This window comes from Siphateles boraxobius, unplaced genomic scaffold, assembly GCF_051911475.1.
Source record: "Siphateles boraxobius isolate OS27281-9 unplaced genomic scaffold, OSU_SipBor_1 25, whole genome shotgun sequence".
In the NCBI taxonomy this organism is placed as follows: Eukaryota; Metazoa; Chordata; class Actinopteri; order Cypriniformes; family Leuciscidae; genus Siphateles; species Siphateles boraxobius.
Genome location: NW_027508866.1, coordinates 3559759 through 3575362, shown reverse-complemented (window position 1 = coordinate 3575362; position 15604 = coordinate 3559759). Strand labels below are relative to the sequence as shown.

The window sequence follows — 15604 nt, the reverse complement described above, 5'->3', positions numbered from 1 at the left end:
AAGCGCCGCCGCTCTGCCTCAACAGAAGCGGGACCCGAGCCTTGGGGAGCTCGCAGCAAACCACTCTCCTCGAAGAGCGATCGCCGTGAGCGCAGAGTTCTCAAGGGAAAACGCTCGCAATGCTCACAATCGACCCCCTCGAGAGCCGACTGGGCATGCTGCAATCCCAAACAAGCAACACACAGCTGATGTGTATCCCCACCCGTGATGTATCGTGTACAGGGGGAAACACACACTATATTGCTCGCTCGTTACTTTGACACTCATATTGGTTTTTTTATATATATATATATATATATATATATATATATATATATATATATATATAATGAGAAACTCCTGTCTAAACAGACAAACACAATCGCTAGATTTCAGACACACACAGAGCTTGCTGAAGTAACAAAAAGCTGGCGTATTGTGTGCTCAGGGGATATTTATAGCTTCCTGGTCGATGACGTCACTCGCTATGACGCTCCATCTCTCCATTGACTGATTTCATTCATGCTTCAGACGCGTTACGCTGGAGGGCGTTCCCACTGCGATTACACACAGCGGTAGTCCCTGAAGGGGAACTTAAGATTTTGTGTTATACACAGAGCTTCAATCACTGATGTTCAGAAAAACACTGGTGTAAACATGCAGCGAACAAATAGAGTTGTTTAAAATGTATAAAGCTGTTGGATGTACTTTATTTAGAAATGACAAAGTTATAAAATTTTTATAAAAAAAAATAAATAAAAATCTTCTGACTTCTGCACAAGTATCTACCCAGTCAGCAGTTAATAAGTTACACTATACTGTCTAGATGAGTAAAATAGGGATTATATAACAAATACTGTGCTTTAAAGTATGTGAAGGCTGTTCACAGGATCTCCAGAATCAATACCCTCCTGGAAGCATGAATGTTCTTTGCAAATAGCAGTACAAGCTACCCAGTAGATTATGAGAAGATTATGGCATCAGTAACATGTGCATGTGTAACACAAATAATCATATCACAGAATCAGAAACTAATGATTTTAAAGTCCAGACATATTTTTGAGTGTTGTGTAATTCTCAGCAGCATTTATCGAGTTGACTGGTGGAGACAGCCCACTCTGTCTCTCTAATTACAGTCACCATAAAGACTGCGCTGCGGTGTCCTCATGACTGGAATGTCCTCATGACTGGAATGACTTCCTGTGACATTGAGAATCCACAATCCCTTGCATCAAACCTAAGGCCAGTCAGAAATCGAAACACTACGAGTGAACTCATTACAAATTTTAATATTAAAAACTACAAAGGCTAAGGTGGAAAAAAAGCTCATTATGCAAGTCAGTTCCCCAGCTGTAATAAATTATAACCCAACATCTCATTTTTTTATTTTGAATTTGACGACAAATCAGCCAAAGTTAGACTTAGAGGTACTCTGTTGTCAAATAGTTTCATTATATTTGCTTCTACAACAAAGGCACTTTGCGTTATTTAATTCTGAAAAATCCACCTTTTATGCTTTGTGCATTGTACATTTTGGTTCCCTTTTAGGAACGTCGAGCTGCGTGAAACGCTGCGGGAACGCCTCTTGCGTTGTGCGTCATGAAGCACGTATGGAATCAGCCCAATGGCGAGACGGAACGTCACGAGTGACGTCATCGACCAGGAAACTATAAAGCACACCCCTGAACACAATGGCGACAGCTTCTGTTGTCTTCTGCAAGCGCTCTGTGTGTGAATCTGTCCCTGTGTTTTTGTCTGTTCTTAGTGATTGCTAGGCAGGAGTTTTTCACTTAAAAAACGATATATATATTCACATATATCAGTATGACGAGCGAGCAGCAATACAGAAAGTGTGTTCCCCCCTGTACTCGTTTTCTCACGGGTGGGGATACACACGATCTGTGTGTTGTTTGTTTGGGAGTGCAGCATGCCCAGTCAGCTCTCGAGGGGGCTGATTGTGAGCATTGCGAGCGTTTTCCATTAAGAACGCTCCGCTCCTGCCGATCACTCTTCGAGGAGAGTGGTTCGGTTCGCGCTCCCCACGGCTCGGGTCCCGCTTCTGTCGAGGCAGAGTGGCAGCGCCTGTCGTGGGGATCGCAAATGGATCTGTCAGCGGGGTTTGAGACGGGCTCTGCCTTATCTCAGCCTTTACCTGCCAGTTCCAGTGCCTCAGTTCCGGGTGTGGAAGCACGCATTGCGGTTTCTTCCCCCCAGGCTGAGGCACCAATACTGCAGCTATCCAGTTCTGAGGAGCTGGATGTTGTCAGTATTGAGACAGGGGATGTTGTGGACTCGTCACCTCATTCCCCTGACCACGAGGAGCTTATGGAGGTGCTCACTCGTGCTGTGTCAAAACTAAGCATTGAGTGGCCAGCTGTTAGGCAGGAATATGTTTCTAAAAGCAAGCTTGGCTAACGATTTTTGCCTTCCCGCGTTCAGCCTCCACGGCGGTGCCTTCCGTTTCTTCCCGATCTCCACACCGAGGTGTCGAGGTCGTGGAAGAGACCCGCCTCTTATCGTGTGTTTAGCCCCCAGACTTCCACATATTCTTATATATCGGGGGCTAAGTTATATGGTTATGGGACGATGCCCAAGGCGGAGGAGACTCTAGCTAGCCATCTTTCTGCTGAGTCTTCCTCGTCTCTTAAGAAACCAGCTTTACCCACCAAGCCTCTCAGAAATACTTCGGCTCTGGTGGGTAAGGCTTATTCGGCGGCTGGTCAGGCTTCGGCGTGTCTGCACACGATGTCAATATTGCAGGCATACCAAGCCGATCTTTTAAAAGTTATGAGTGAGAGTGAGGAGGTCAGCACTGACGTGGTTCGAGAACTGCGTCAGGCTGCAGATTTATCTCTGCGTGCCACCAGGGAATCGGCTAAACTAATGGGCCGTTCTATGGCAGCCCTGGTGGCCGCAGAGAGACACTTGTGGCTTAATCTGTCTGATATGAAGGATAAAGAGAAAGCTTTTCTTTTGGATGCTCCACTTTCTCCATCTGGTTTATTCGGTGACGCGGTAAACACTGTCATAGATAAATTTCAGGAAGAAAAGAAACAAGCTGCAGCTTTTCAAAAATTCCTCCCACTTAAAGTTCATGTCCCAGGGTCTGCTGGGCGAGGGCAGACCAAGCCGTCGACTAGCTCCTCACATAGGGCGCAACAAAGGCAGAGTGTCGCGTCTCGTGGCCCTCCTTCTAAACAGCGGGAACAGACGCGACAGTCTCAGGCGAAGCCTTCTAGTGGTAAGACTGATCTGAGGACAGTCATTATGGCTAGGAAGGCTTCGTCTAAGAAGTCCTGACGCCACTGGTGTCAGGATGCTGAGGGTGGTCCCCACCGTGAGAGGGAGGTGTTCACCGCTTCAGACGGTGCCCGTTCTCTCACGGTGCCCTCATGGGTCCCTTCTGCCAACCCCGCTTTTGCGTCGGGCCACAGACGGGCCCAGCGAGCGCTTTCCCGAGGGACGCTCGCCCCCTCTGAGGAGGGGTTTAGAGCAGTCAGACCAGTCGTCCCCTACTGGTGCGCCATTACAGGGCGCTGTGTCTGCTGCTCAAAATATTCCAGAGGCCAGCCTTGAGAGGCTGGTACCCTTAGTAGATTTTCTGGCAGAGTGGAAAAGTCTTCCAAAAATATCTCAGTGGGTTCTGCATTCGATAGAAAGGGGTTATGCCATTCAGTTCAGATCTCCTCCTCCTCGATTCAACGGGGTCCTGCCCACGGTGGTGGGCCCCGAGCAGGCTCTGGTAATGGAACAAGAGGTGAAAACGCTCCTTCAAAAGGAGGCTATAGAACGGGTTCCTCCTCCCAGCGAGGAGTCAGGTTATTACAGCCGATATTCATCGTTCCAAAGAAGGATGGGGGGTTGCGTCCAATTTTAGATCGGCGCCTATTAAATCGTGCTGTAGCCAAGCTCAAATTCAAGATGCTCACGCTAAAGCAAATCGTATCACAAATCAGGTACGAGGACTGGTCTGTCACGATAGATCTGAAGGACGCATACTTCCACATCTCCATCCTTCCGCAACACAGGAAGTTCCTGAGGTTCGCTTGTGGGGGCGAAGCTTGCCAATATCGTGTTCTTCCGTTTGCCTAGCTTTATCTCCCCGCACGTTCACGAAGTGCATGGACGCAGCGCTAGTCCCGCTGCGGCTCCAGGGCGTTCGTATACTGAACTACATAGACGATTGGTTGATTCTCGCTCAATCGCAGCAGCAAGCGGCTCGGCATCGACATGTCGTCCTCGCACACATCAAAAAATTGGGGTTGAGGCTGAATGCCAAAAAGAGTGTTCTATCTCCATCACAGATAACATCTTTTCTGGGGGTACTATGGGATTCTGTGGCAATGCGGGCTCGCCTGTCGCCTGCCCGCATCGCTTCGATTCTCTCAGCTGTAAAAAGAGTAAAGCTAGGCCAGTTGCTCACTGTAAAGCAGTTCCAGAGACTGCTGGGTCTGATGGCAGCAGCGTCCAGTGTTATACCATGCGGCCTGCTGTACATGAGACCATTACAGTGGTGGCTCAGGACCAAGGGGTTCTCCCCGAGGGGAAACCCCCTCCGCGTGATCAAAGTTACACGGAGTTGTCTCCGTGCTCTGGTCATGTGGAGGGATCCTTGGTTTCTGTCCCAGGGACCTGTGTTGGGAGCTCTTTGTCGTCGTGTAGCGCTAACGACAGATGCTTCCCTCATAGGCTGGGGGGCGATCATGAGTGGTCGCCCAGCCCAGGGTCTGTGGCAGGACCATCATCGATTTTGGCATATAAATTGTCTAGAGATGTTGGCAGTGTTTCAGGCTCTGAAGCACTTCCTGCCAGACCTGAGAGGTCATCATGTTCTTGTCCGGTCCGACAACACATCGGTGGTCTCTTACATAAACCATCAGGGGGGTCTGCCCTCTCGCCCGTTATACAATCTGGCTCGCCGGATCCTTCTATGGTCCCAGGGGAAGCTTCTCTCATTGAGGGCGATTTATCTCCCAGGGTATTTAAATCGGGGAGCGGACATACCTGTCGAGGCAGGGGCCGAGGCCCGGGGAATGGAGTCTCCACTTTGGATGCAGTATGGTCGTGCCGAGGTAGACCTATTTGCGTCCTGGGAGACATCACACTGTCCACTGTGGTTTTCTCTCAGTCATCCAGACCCGCTGGGGTTGGACGCTATGGTGCAGGCGTGGCCGAGGTCGGGGCTGGTCTCTCAACCGAGGTTGTTGAGACCATCCTTCATTCCAGAGCTCCTTCCACGAGGAGGTTATATGCCTTGAAGTGGAGGCTCTTAAGTTCTTGGTGTGGAGAACACCTGTTGGACCCAGTTAACTGCCCAGTGGGTGCAGTGCTGGAGTTCCTGCAGGAGCGTTTCTCCTCAGGGCTATCCCCCTCAACACTAAATGTGTATGTGGCGGCACTTGCTGCTTACCATGTCCCTTTCAGGGGAGTCTCTCTGGGGAGACACCCATTTATAACTCACTTTCTTCGTGGTACTTTGAGGCTGAGGCCTGTAGTCCGCACGAGGGTGCCAGCATGGGACTTAGCTATCGCCCTAGAAGGTCTTTCCCTAGCTCCCTTTGAGCCTATTGAAGAAGTTGCTGATAAGTTTATTACTTTGAAGACTATTTTTCTCCTTGCCATTTCTTCTCTTAAGAGAATCGGAGATATTCAGGCTCTCTCAGTTGCTCCTTCGTGTTTGGAGTTTTCACCTGGGATGGTGAAGGCTTTTCTCCACCCCAGGATAGGTTATGTCCCTAAGGTTCCTACCAATGTGGCCAGACCTATAGTTCTGCAGGCCTTCTGTCCGCCTCCTTTTACATAGACTGATCAGGAAAAACTTAATCTGCTCTGCCCTGTTCGGGCTTTAGATGCTTACGTCCACAGAGCTGCCCTGTGGAGAAAATCAGAACAGCTGTTCGTTTGTTTTGGACCACCTAAGAAGGGGTCCCCAGTGTCTAAGCAGAGGATGGGCAAGTGGGTGGTTGAGGCCATCTCACTTGCCTATGAGTCGGTTGGTCAGCCTTCACCTTTGGCTGTCCGAGCATACTCTACCAGGAGTATGGCGGCTCCCTCCAGGACGTTTGTGATGCGGCAGGCTGGTCCTCACCGCATACTTTCGTCAGGTTTTATGACCTAGACCTCAGCTCCACCCCTATTATTTTTTTAGCCGAAAATGCAGGTGCTTTCGGCTGAATTTAATCTTTGATTCACACAGTCGGTCACTTGCTCTTATGGCGACGTGGGTATTAGCGTTCCCGCAGCGTTTCACGCAGCTCGACGTTCCTGTAACGGAACGTCCCGGGTTACGTATGTAACCCTAGTTCCCTGAAGGAACGAGATGCTGCGTGTCGTTGCCATACTCCCGGCATTCCCTTGATCGACTTGCTTCAGACTTTTTCCAGAAGCTGTCGCCATTGTGTTCAGGGGTGTGCTTTATAGTTTCCTGGCCGATGACGTCACTCGTGACGTTCCGTCTCGCCATTGGGCTGATTCCATACGTGCTTCATGACGCACAACGCAAGAGGCGTTCCCGCAGCGTTTCACGCAGCGTCTCGTTCCTTCAGGGAACTAGGGTTACATACGTGTAAGTGAGTGACTTGTGGAAAGGGTCCCAGTAGAAATTTCTGAGACATTCCACTATACACTTCTGCGTCATATAGGCCATCATATAGTATGATTTAATAATTTATGTTTTTCATTTCTGCGATAATTAATTATTCAATTTAATCACGTGAAAATGCAATCTGATTTTTAGTGAAAATGGTCACACATTGCATTGATTAAATACAAACCTGTGAGGCAGGTGATACATTGCTTCTGGTTTACCAGAATGACATCGAGACTGACTAACAGGTCGGATGGTGTGGTTATTCCAAAGTTCTCTGTACTCATCAAAGTCCTTCTGCAAGATGCTCAAGAAGACTGTAGAAGGCACTTATGCTTATGGCTGCCTTTGAAAATGTGCCTCTCTCTCAGGTCACTGAAGAGCTCAATCCAGAACTGGGTCCTAACAATGAAATGACAGTATACACAAGGTTTTACTTTAGTGCTGAATACATTTTATATGGAAATTATTTCTAAAACAAATGTTTCAAACAAATGGTATTATTTAAACTGTATTCCTATTATTTTTTTATTTTTTTTAAACATCCATGTAAATAAAACCTTATAGCATCAGGAAAAAGATTTGCATTACATTTTAGTCTAGTGTCATAATATGTTGTTGCACAGCTTAAACCCTCGGCCATGTGACACCACACAAAAAAACACATGACTGACTAATTAGTAGCATTACATTTTGGTTTTTGCGCTTAATCTTAAAAGGCCTGTACCTTTGCTTCCTGAAAAAGGACCACCAACTTTCAATTCTTTGATTTGCAGTTGAGGTGCCATACATGTGAGTAAGGGGCTCCTGCAAAATCATCTGTATGCTATGCTCTTAATGCACAGTGAATGGCCACCATAGTGCCATTTTCTGTCCCACAGGCTGTGCGAAGGCGTGCTGGAAGTCCAAAGTCTGATACACACTGCATGTAATAGTAAGCAATTGTCACGAGGTGACAAAGCGAAGCGGAACTAAGTCCCGCTGAAATTGTGTTCCCCCCGGAACGGCCTTACTGGAACACCGAGCCGGTTCCGGTTGTGTATCTGTCGCCACGGCAGCGGCGGCTGATGACAGATCAGCATCAGGTGTGGAGGATTTACGCGGGGATTTGCGATAGTGCTATGCAGACAAATGGAGTGTATAGAATGAGAGGGAAGAGACAGTCGAGGGTGGTGCTCCCCCGGGAGAAATCGTTTATTTTGCAGTGACGCTGATTCGCGGAGATATCTGGGGAATGCTGTGAGGATTCGGCTGAATTGAGGGTGCAACGGTGATTGTGTGAATACGAGTTGAAAACGTCAATGGATGGAAAGTGAGTGAATTGTGGAGATCGAGTCAAGACCGGAAAGCGTCATCATCATTGAAAGGGAGATAAGTAGTATGATATCGGATTTATGAGAAGGTATACTGTGCCCCGAGCTGGATATAAAGTTGTGAAGTGTATTGATCGCGAGTGTAACTGTCACTCGAGAGGGTTGGATCGAGGCATCATGTGCCTGTGCCTGTGAGAAAGTCATCTGCATCTCTTCGTCCTCTGATGAGAACTGATTCAGCACAACAGTGGAAGGATTGATCATTGGGTGGGTGCTGGCCTTATTGCGGTGAGAGTGGATACGCAGTGCCTGAATTGAAGTGTCACACAGTAGTGGTGTGAAGTGAGGTTGTGGTGTGTGGGATTTATATAATATTAACTGCCGAGTATTCCCCAGTGCATACTCTTGTCCGCTGTTACTGAAGAAGACTCCAAGTGTCAAATGTGTATGTTTCACCTCTGCATGTGAGAAGAATGTGGGCACTTGTATAACTTGTTCTGTCTGTTTAATAGAAGATCTAGCCGCTATAGTTCCCTTGTGTGATACCTGCCTGAAGGAGAGACACACACTGGCCACGTCTCTGTCTGTCTTGCAGCAATGCACTCTAGCCGTAAGCCCTCGTCTCCGTATTGAAGGAAAAGTGTGCATGCACTTGTATAACTGACCCTGTCTCTTTAATTGAAGATTTCTTTGTTAACATGTGATGCCTTCCTGAAGGAGAGACACACACGGAATACCTCCCTGTCTGCTGCAGGAAAACACCCTCCAGCCAATCTCTCACCTGGAAGAGTTCCCTCCTAGCCCAGCTTCTGCAACGGTCCCATCCTGACTGTTCTACGGTCTGAGAAGGTCGGCTCACCTGGATACTCACCTGGCTGCTCAGTGGGAAGTCATCCTTGAATCACGAGACTTTGTACCGTTCCAAGAAGGTTTACGTACCTGGATATTCACCTGCCTGTTCAAGGAAAGATGCTCCGAACTTCGCGACCCGTCCCGTTCTAAGCCCTGAGAGGTTCTACTTATCGGAACATTCACCTGATCGGCGGCTGACCCCTCCTCTGAGCCGTGACGCCTGGCCCGAGTTGCCTAGAAGAGTTTGACACCTCGATTGGGGTCAGAGGTCTGACTCCCACACCTGTGGAGGGACACAGGAGCTTGATTAAGACTTTTTAATTCATTTTATTAAATAAAATTTGTTAACTTTTATCTAGTTGTCCATCTGGTCTTTGGCACGTTCCTCGAGGTGGTCCTGGTTTTAGGGGTGGGTGCAGTCTGGCTTTGACCCCCCCGACCTGTGACACAATTATACCAGGGTCGTTATTAGAGCCACATCACTTTCCTAGAAAACCCATCAATAGAGCCACTGATGGCAACACCAAATGGTTTGAGCTGATCATACCCATCAACATGCCACACTTGATTTGGTCCTACTGTAATGTATCCTCTTCGGAAAAATCTGTGCCTATGGCGAAGTTGAACTCCAGATGGATCCAGTCTGCGAATTGTATGTGTGGCAGAGTGGTGCGGGAGCAGCAGCTCTATTCTATATGACATTGGGCGTAACAATTTATACCCACGCTCACTTCAGTTTATTATTTCCGACTACGCCACTTGGGTAATTTCACCCCAATAATTTAATATAACATCTAAGCTAAGGCAGGCACAGATCCTAACCACAGTTGGAGTCAGAGACATAGGTGATTGAAAAAATATATTTTTATTAATTGTTAAAAGACAGTTCTTTTTCTGTAAAAGGTGTTGACCAGCAATCACTCTTCAATTTACTAGGTTCTAGAGTGGGCGGCAGGGAAATCTGGGCATACCCAAGGGCAGTCTCGAGGTATCACCTTTATGAAGAGTACTCTATTCAGTGCACACACACCAGCACAGCACACACTCCACAACTCATGTCAGAGAAGACCACGACACAGAGTGAGGACCCTACCACCTAATTGCCCTCTCATCAGCCCCCGGATGCCCAGGCCCTACCAACAAACAACAGAAAAAAGGACATTAAAAAGCAATGTTATGCAAAAAACAACAACAACAACTCACATAAATTCAGCAATACAATTCAACCACAAAAAACATATAAATTCACTAGTACAATAAATTGGTTCAGAACAAAACATAACTTCAAAAGTACTCAGTCTCGAATAGTTAAGGAAATAAACCAAAAAAAAAGGAAACAAAAACTCAAAACATATCACAGACACAGAGTCATCCTTCGCTGAAAACCGCTGACTTGAAATGGCTCACTTAGAACGGTTCGCTTGAACGGTCCCCTCGAGACGACTCACTCGCAACAAAACAGCACACACAAAACGGAACCCAAACAGAACAGCAGTTGATGAGGCACAGCGCAAACAAAGTCGTATAGCGAAACACAGGGCAGATAATACTCATTCAGAAGGTAGGTATCGTCCTTGTCGCATGCCTAAAAAGTAAAACAGAGAGGTGTTACACTGAGAGTTCTTCTCCCTTGGCTTACGCTCAAACAGTATACTCACAACCAAGCACGCTGTCCCAGAATCACCATCCCCAGACTATGCGATAGATGGAAGCAAATGTCTCCGACATGCTCGTTGGCATGAAGCACCGATAAATCGTACACTAGGCATACAGATCAGTCAGATTACTCGCCTCAAAGCAAACCATAAAACCTCATCTATAAACCACCCCGCATCCGAATACTTCTCTTACCTGTCTCAAATGTCCACATTCAACCCTCCAACCAAGCCCATAGACCCGCCAACAGCACCGCCAGTGGATAAACAGCTTCGGCAAATTTTAGGAGCAACAGGTTACGCTGAACCCATCAGAAAGCAGCAGGGCGCATAGATGACGTCACGACCCCGGATAATGACGCATGCCAAGGAACTGGTAGCTCATGCTCTTATACGCACCGGAACCCTGGCCATTGGTCAAACCTAAAACAAGTGGGAGGGGTGCTAACCCATCCTGCCACATATGCATTACATCATCCCTTTTAACTGTCAGGGAATACTTCTGTCGCAATGTCTGCCACAGAGCTCTATAACCCAAAAGCTGATCTGAGCCTGTCAGTTCATGCGTAATAGCGGCATTCACAGTGTCAATCGGAGTATACTCTATCCTCCTTGTTAGGCTTGCATTCCTTAGCCTTCTGTCACGTGTGGAGGACGATGTACGCCAGATGACCGGCCGTTCCAGCCCCCGACTCACGTACCACCGCAAGGAGCCAACACCACAGAGGACACAGAGGCAACCAGCAATTTAGAAGTTAAAGCACAGAATCTTTATTGAATAAAATATGTTAAAACAGTCCCCGGCAGGCCAAGAGGAGATGAGGATTCAACAATGTCACTGGCTTGCTTCACAGGGCTCAGGCAGACAGAGAGAAGATGGGAATTCAAGTGTCGCTGGTTTTCTTCACAGGGCTCCGATAGACAGAGAGAAGATGAGGATTCAACAGCGAAGCTGGCTCTATTCACAGGGCTCAGGCAGACAGAGAGAAGATGAGGGTTCAACAGCGAAGCTGGCTCTACTCACAAGGCTCAGAAAAACAGAGAGAAGATGGGAATTCACAGCGAGGCTGGCTGTATTCACAGGGCTCCGGCAGACAGAGAGAAGATGAAGATTCAACAGCGAAGCTGGCTCTATTCACAGGGCTCCGGCAGACAGAGAGAAGATGAAGATTCAACAGCGAAGCTGGCTCTATTCACAGGGCTCAGGCAGACGGAGAGAGGATGGAGATTCAACAGCGTGGCTGGCTCTATTCACAGGGCTCCGGCAGACAGAGAGAAGATGAAGATTCAACAGCGAAGCTGGCTCTATTCACAGGGCTCAGGCAGACAGAGAGAAGATGAGGATTCAACAGCAAAGCTGGCTCTACTCGCAGGGCTCAGACAAACGGAGAGAGGATGGAGATTCAACAGCGTGGCTGGCTCTATTCACAGGGCTCCGGCAGACAGAGAGAAGATGAAGATTCAACAGCGAAGCTGGCTCTATTCACAGGGCTTAGGCAGACAGAGAGAAGATGAGGATTCAACAGCAAAGCTGGCTCTACTCACAGGGCTCAGACAGACGGAGAGAGGATGAGGATTCAACAGCGAAGCAGGCTCTAGGGCTCCGGCAGACAGAGAGAGATGAGGATTCAACAGCAGAGCTGGCTCTACTCACAAGGCTCAGACAGATGGAGAGAGGATGAGGATTCAACAGCGAAGCAGGCTCTCTTCACAGGGCTCCAGCAGACAGGAAGATGCGGATTCAACAGCGAAGCTGGCTCTAGTCACAGGGCTCAGGCAGACAGAGAGAAGATAAGGATTCAACAGCGAAGCTGGTTCTACTCACAGGGCTCAGACAAACGGAGAGAGGATGGAGATTCAACAGCGAAGCAGGCTCTCGTCACAGGGCTTCAGCAGACAGGGAGAAGATGTAGGTCAACAGCGAAGCTGGCTCTATTCACAGGGCTCAGGCAGACAGAGAGAAGATGAGGATTCAACAGCAAAGCGGCTCTCTTCACAGGGCTCCAGCAGGCAGGGAGAAGATGTGGATTCAACAGCGAAGCTGGCTCTTTCCACAGGGCTCAGGCAGACAGAGAGAAGATGAGGATTCAACAGCAAAGCTGGCTCTACTCGCAGGGCTCAGACAAACGGAGAGAGGATGGAGATTCAACAGCGTGGCTGGCTCTATTCACAGGGCTCCGGCAGACAGAGAGAAGATGAAGATTCAACAGTGAAGCTGGCTCTATTCACAGGGCTCAGGCAGACAGAGAGAAGATGAGGATTCAACAGCAGAGCTGGCTCTACTCAAAAGGCTCAGACAGACGGAGAGAGGATGAGGATTCAACAGCGAAGCAGGCTCTCTTCACAGGGCTCCAGCAGACAGGAAGATGCGGATTCAACAGCGAAGCTGGCTCTATTCACAGGGCTCAGGCAGACAGAGAGAAGATAAGGATTCAACAGCGAAGCTGGTTCTACTCACAGGGCTCAGACAAACGGAGAGAGGATGGAGATTCAGCAGCGAAGCAGGCTCTCGTCACAGGGCTCCAGCAGACCGGGAGAAGATGTAGATTCAACAGTGAAGCTGGCTCTATTCACAGGGCTCAGGCAGACAGAGAGAAGATGAGGATTCAACAGCAAAGCTGGCTCTACTCACAGGGCTCAGACAAACGGAGAGAGGATGGGAATTCACAGCGAGGCTGGCTCTATTCACAGGGCTCAGGCAGACAGAGAGAAGGTGAGGATTCAACAGCGAAGCTGGCTCTATTCACAGGGCTTAGGCAGACAGAGAGAAGATGAGGATTCAACAGCAAAGCTGGCTCTACTCACAGGGCTCAGACAGACGGAGAGAGGATGAGGATTGGGGCGGCAGTGGCTCAGTGGTTCATGTAGGTTATCTACAAACCGAAAGGTTGGTGGTTCAATCCCCGGTTCCACCTGACCAAGTGTCGAGGTGTCCATGAGCAAGACACCTAACCCCAACTGCTCCCGACGAGCTGGGTGGCGCCTTGCATGGCTGACACCGCCGTCGGTGTATGAATGTGTGTATGAATGGGTGAATGTGAGGCAACTATGTAAAGCGCTTTGGTGGCCATTCGGTCTGTGAAAGCGCTATATAAATGCAGTCCATTTACCATTTACCATTTACCATAGGATCAAACAGCAGAGCTGGCTCTACTCACAAGGCTCAGACAGACGGAGAGAGGATGAGGATTCAACAGCGAAGCAGGCTCTCTTCACAGGGCTCCAGCAGACAGGAAGATGCGGATTCAACAGCGAAGCTGGCTCTAGTCACAGGGCTCAGGCAGGCAGACAGAGAGAAGATGAGGATTCGACAGCGAACGAATACCTCACAAACTCAAGTAGACAATAAAGAGAAGATGGAAAGTTCACCACTAGATGGCCTCAATTCAACAAGATGTAACCGATATTTCCACAGTCAGGACCGCCTCCCCGATGTCTCTGCATTACACTTCCACTCGTGTTTCACTATAACCCACACAAATCCACACACGTGAATATATTAATGTACAACACTGCAAAGTCTCGTCACTCACAGATTAGGGCGTAGACAGGGGATCTGGTCCACTGTGCATCGCTACAACCTCCTTGACTTCTCCCGATGAAGCGTGGGGTTTTCAAACCTTCTCCAGAAAGACTGAGAGTTTTACACCTCCTGAAGTCTCATCACATTCTCCAAAGGATTTCTCATATCACAATCCAAACATCAACAGCACTGATCTTCTCCCATCCTCCAAAAGATTTCTCATATCACAATCCAAACATCAACAGCACTTATCTCTCATCCACCACGGTTTTCCTCTCCACATCCAGATTCGCCCGAACCCCCGCAGCTTTCCTTTTCCCTTTGCTTCCGGGTTGGTGTCTTCCGGGTCCCACACCGGAAATCCTTCCCGCCCGACTCCCGACCGTGATTAAGGTTCCGCCTAACTTTGTCACCCGGTGACACTCCCCCCCCTCCATTCAGGACTAGTCCCTAGGACCGGGGAACTTCAGCCCACTCGCCATATCGCTGGGGTGGTCTCCCCTGATTGCCCCGTTGGGAACGTCGGGGTGGTGATACGGGGGCTACTCTCGCCGCCTCGACTTCAGGGCCTCTTGGTACCACGGCCCATCCCACCGGTGGGGCTGCTGGGGTCACAGTCCGTTCAGGGGCCTCTTCCATCGAGACCAGATAATTTGGGCAAGGACGAAGCAGATTCCGATGGAGTACCCGCTCAGGGCCTAGCCTTCCTTCGGGACGAACCGTGTACACAGGTAGATCAGGCTTTTGTTGGCGTTCCACCACATATGGCACGGCCTCCCAACGGTCGCTGAGTTTGCCCTTCCCTGGGCACCGGGCCCCGATTGTCTCGCACCAACACTCGCTCCCCGGGCAGTAGGGGGGCTTCACGAGCTGTCCGATCGTACAACCGTTTATTTTTGGCCGCTGCTGCCCTCAGATGGTCCGTAACCCGACGGTCGGCATGATGGAGCTGCTGGTGATGACGACCCACCCACTCCGTCGTACTCTGGACTCCCTCCGTAGGCTTGGTCCCCAACAACAGATCAACCGGCAAACGCAGGTGTCTCCCAAACATCAAGTATGCCGGAGCATAGCCTGTGGTGCTATGCACACTGTTGTTATAGGCTTGTACTAGGGCAGGGAGGCAGTCAGCCCACTGATTCTGTTGGTCAGCTTCCAAGGTCCCGAGTAACCCCAACAGGGTCTGGTTAAACATCTCGCACCCCCCGTTGCCTTGGGGTTGATACGAGATAGTGCGAGTCTTCCGACACCCATAAAGGTGGCTCAGTTCTTGTATGACCCTGGATTCAAAGTTCGGGCCCTGATCCGAGTGAAGGGTCTCGGGACACCCGAAGGGCTGGATGATGGCTCGCCAGAGTACACCTGCAGTGGTAACGGCTGTTTGGTCTGGAGTAGGAATGGCCCATGCGTACTTAGTAAACAGATCAGTTGCCACCAAGATGTTCTGGTACCGATCCGTGGGCCGACCCAGCGTTAGGAAGTCCATCCCCATGATGTGCAGAGGCGCTCGAGGGCACATAGGGACCAAGGGGGCTCTTGCCTCTTTCCTTGTCTTAAAAAGGACACACCTAGGGCAGCTCTGAACAAACACCCCGACCGTTGCCTCCATCCCAGTCCAGTGAAAATACCTCCTTAACAGGGATAATGTCCTTTCCTGTCCTTGATGTCCTGTGTACGTATGGTAAGCTTCCAGCAG

At 49.3% G+C, this 15604-nt stretch overlaps 1 protein-coding gene and 1 long non-coding RNA gene across 2 annotated transcripts in view; one reads left to right on the top strand and one right to left on the bottom strand.

The window, feature by feature from the left end:
- Positions 1–15604, top strand: part of LOC143749653 (ly6/PLAUR domain-containing protein 2-like) — a 549686-nt gene that overhangs the window by 343761 nt on the left and 190321 nt on the right. The gene's annotated exons all lie outside the window — the stretch shown is intronic.
- Positions 1153–7349, bottom strand: LOC143749489 (uncharacterized). Its single transcript, XR_013207002.1, has 3 exons — positions 7293–7349; positions 6753–6967; positions 1153–1216 (listed from the first exon to the last, which is right to left on the bottom strand). It is a non-coding gene; the product is annotated as an uncharacterized LOC143749489 (long non-coding RNA).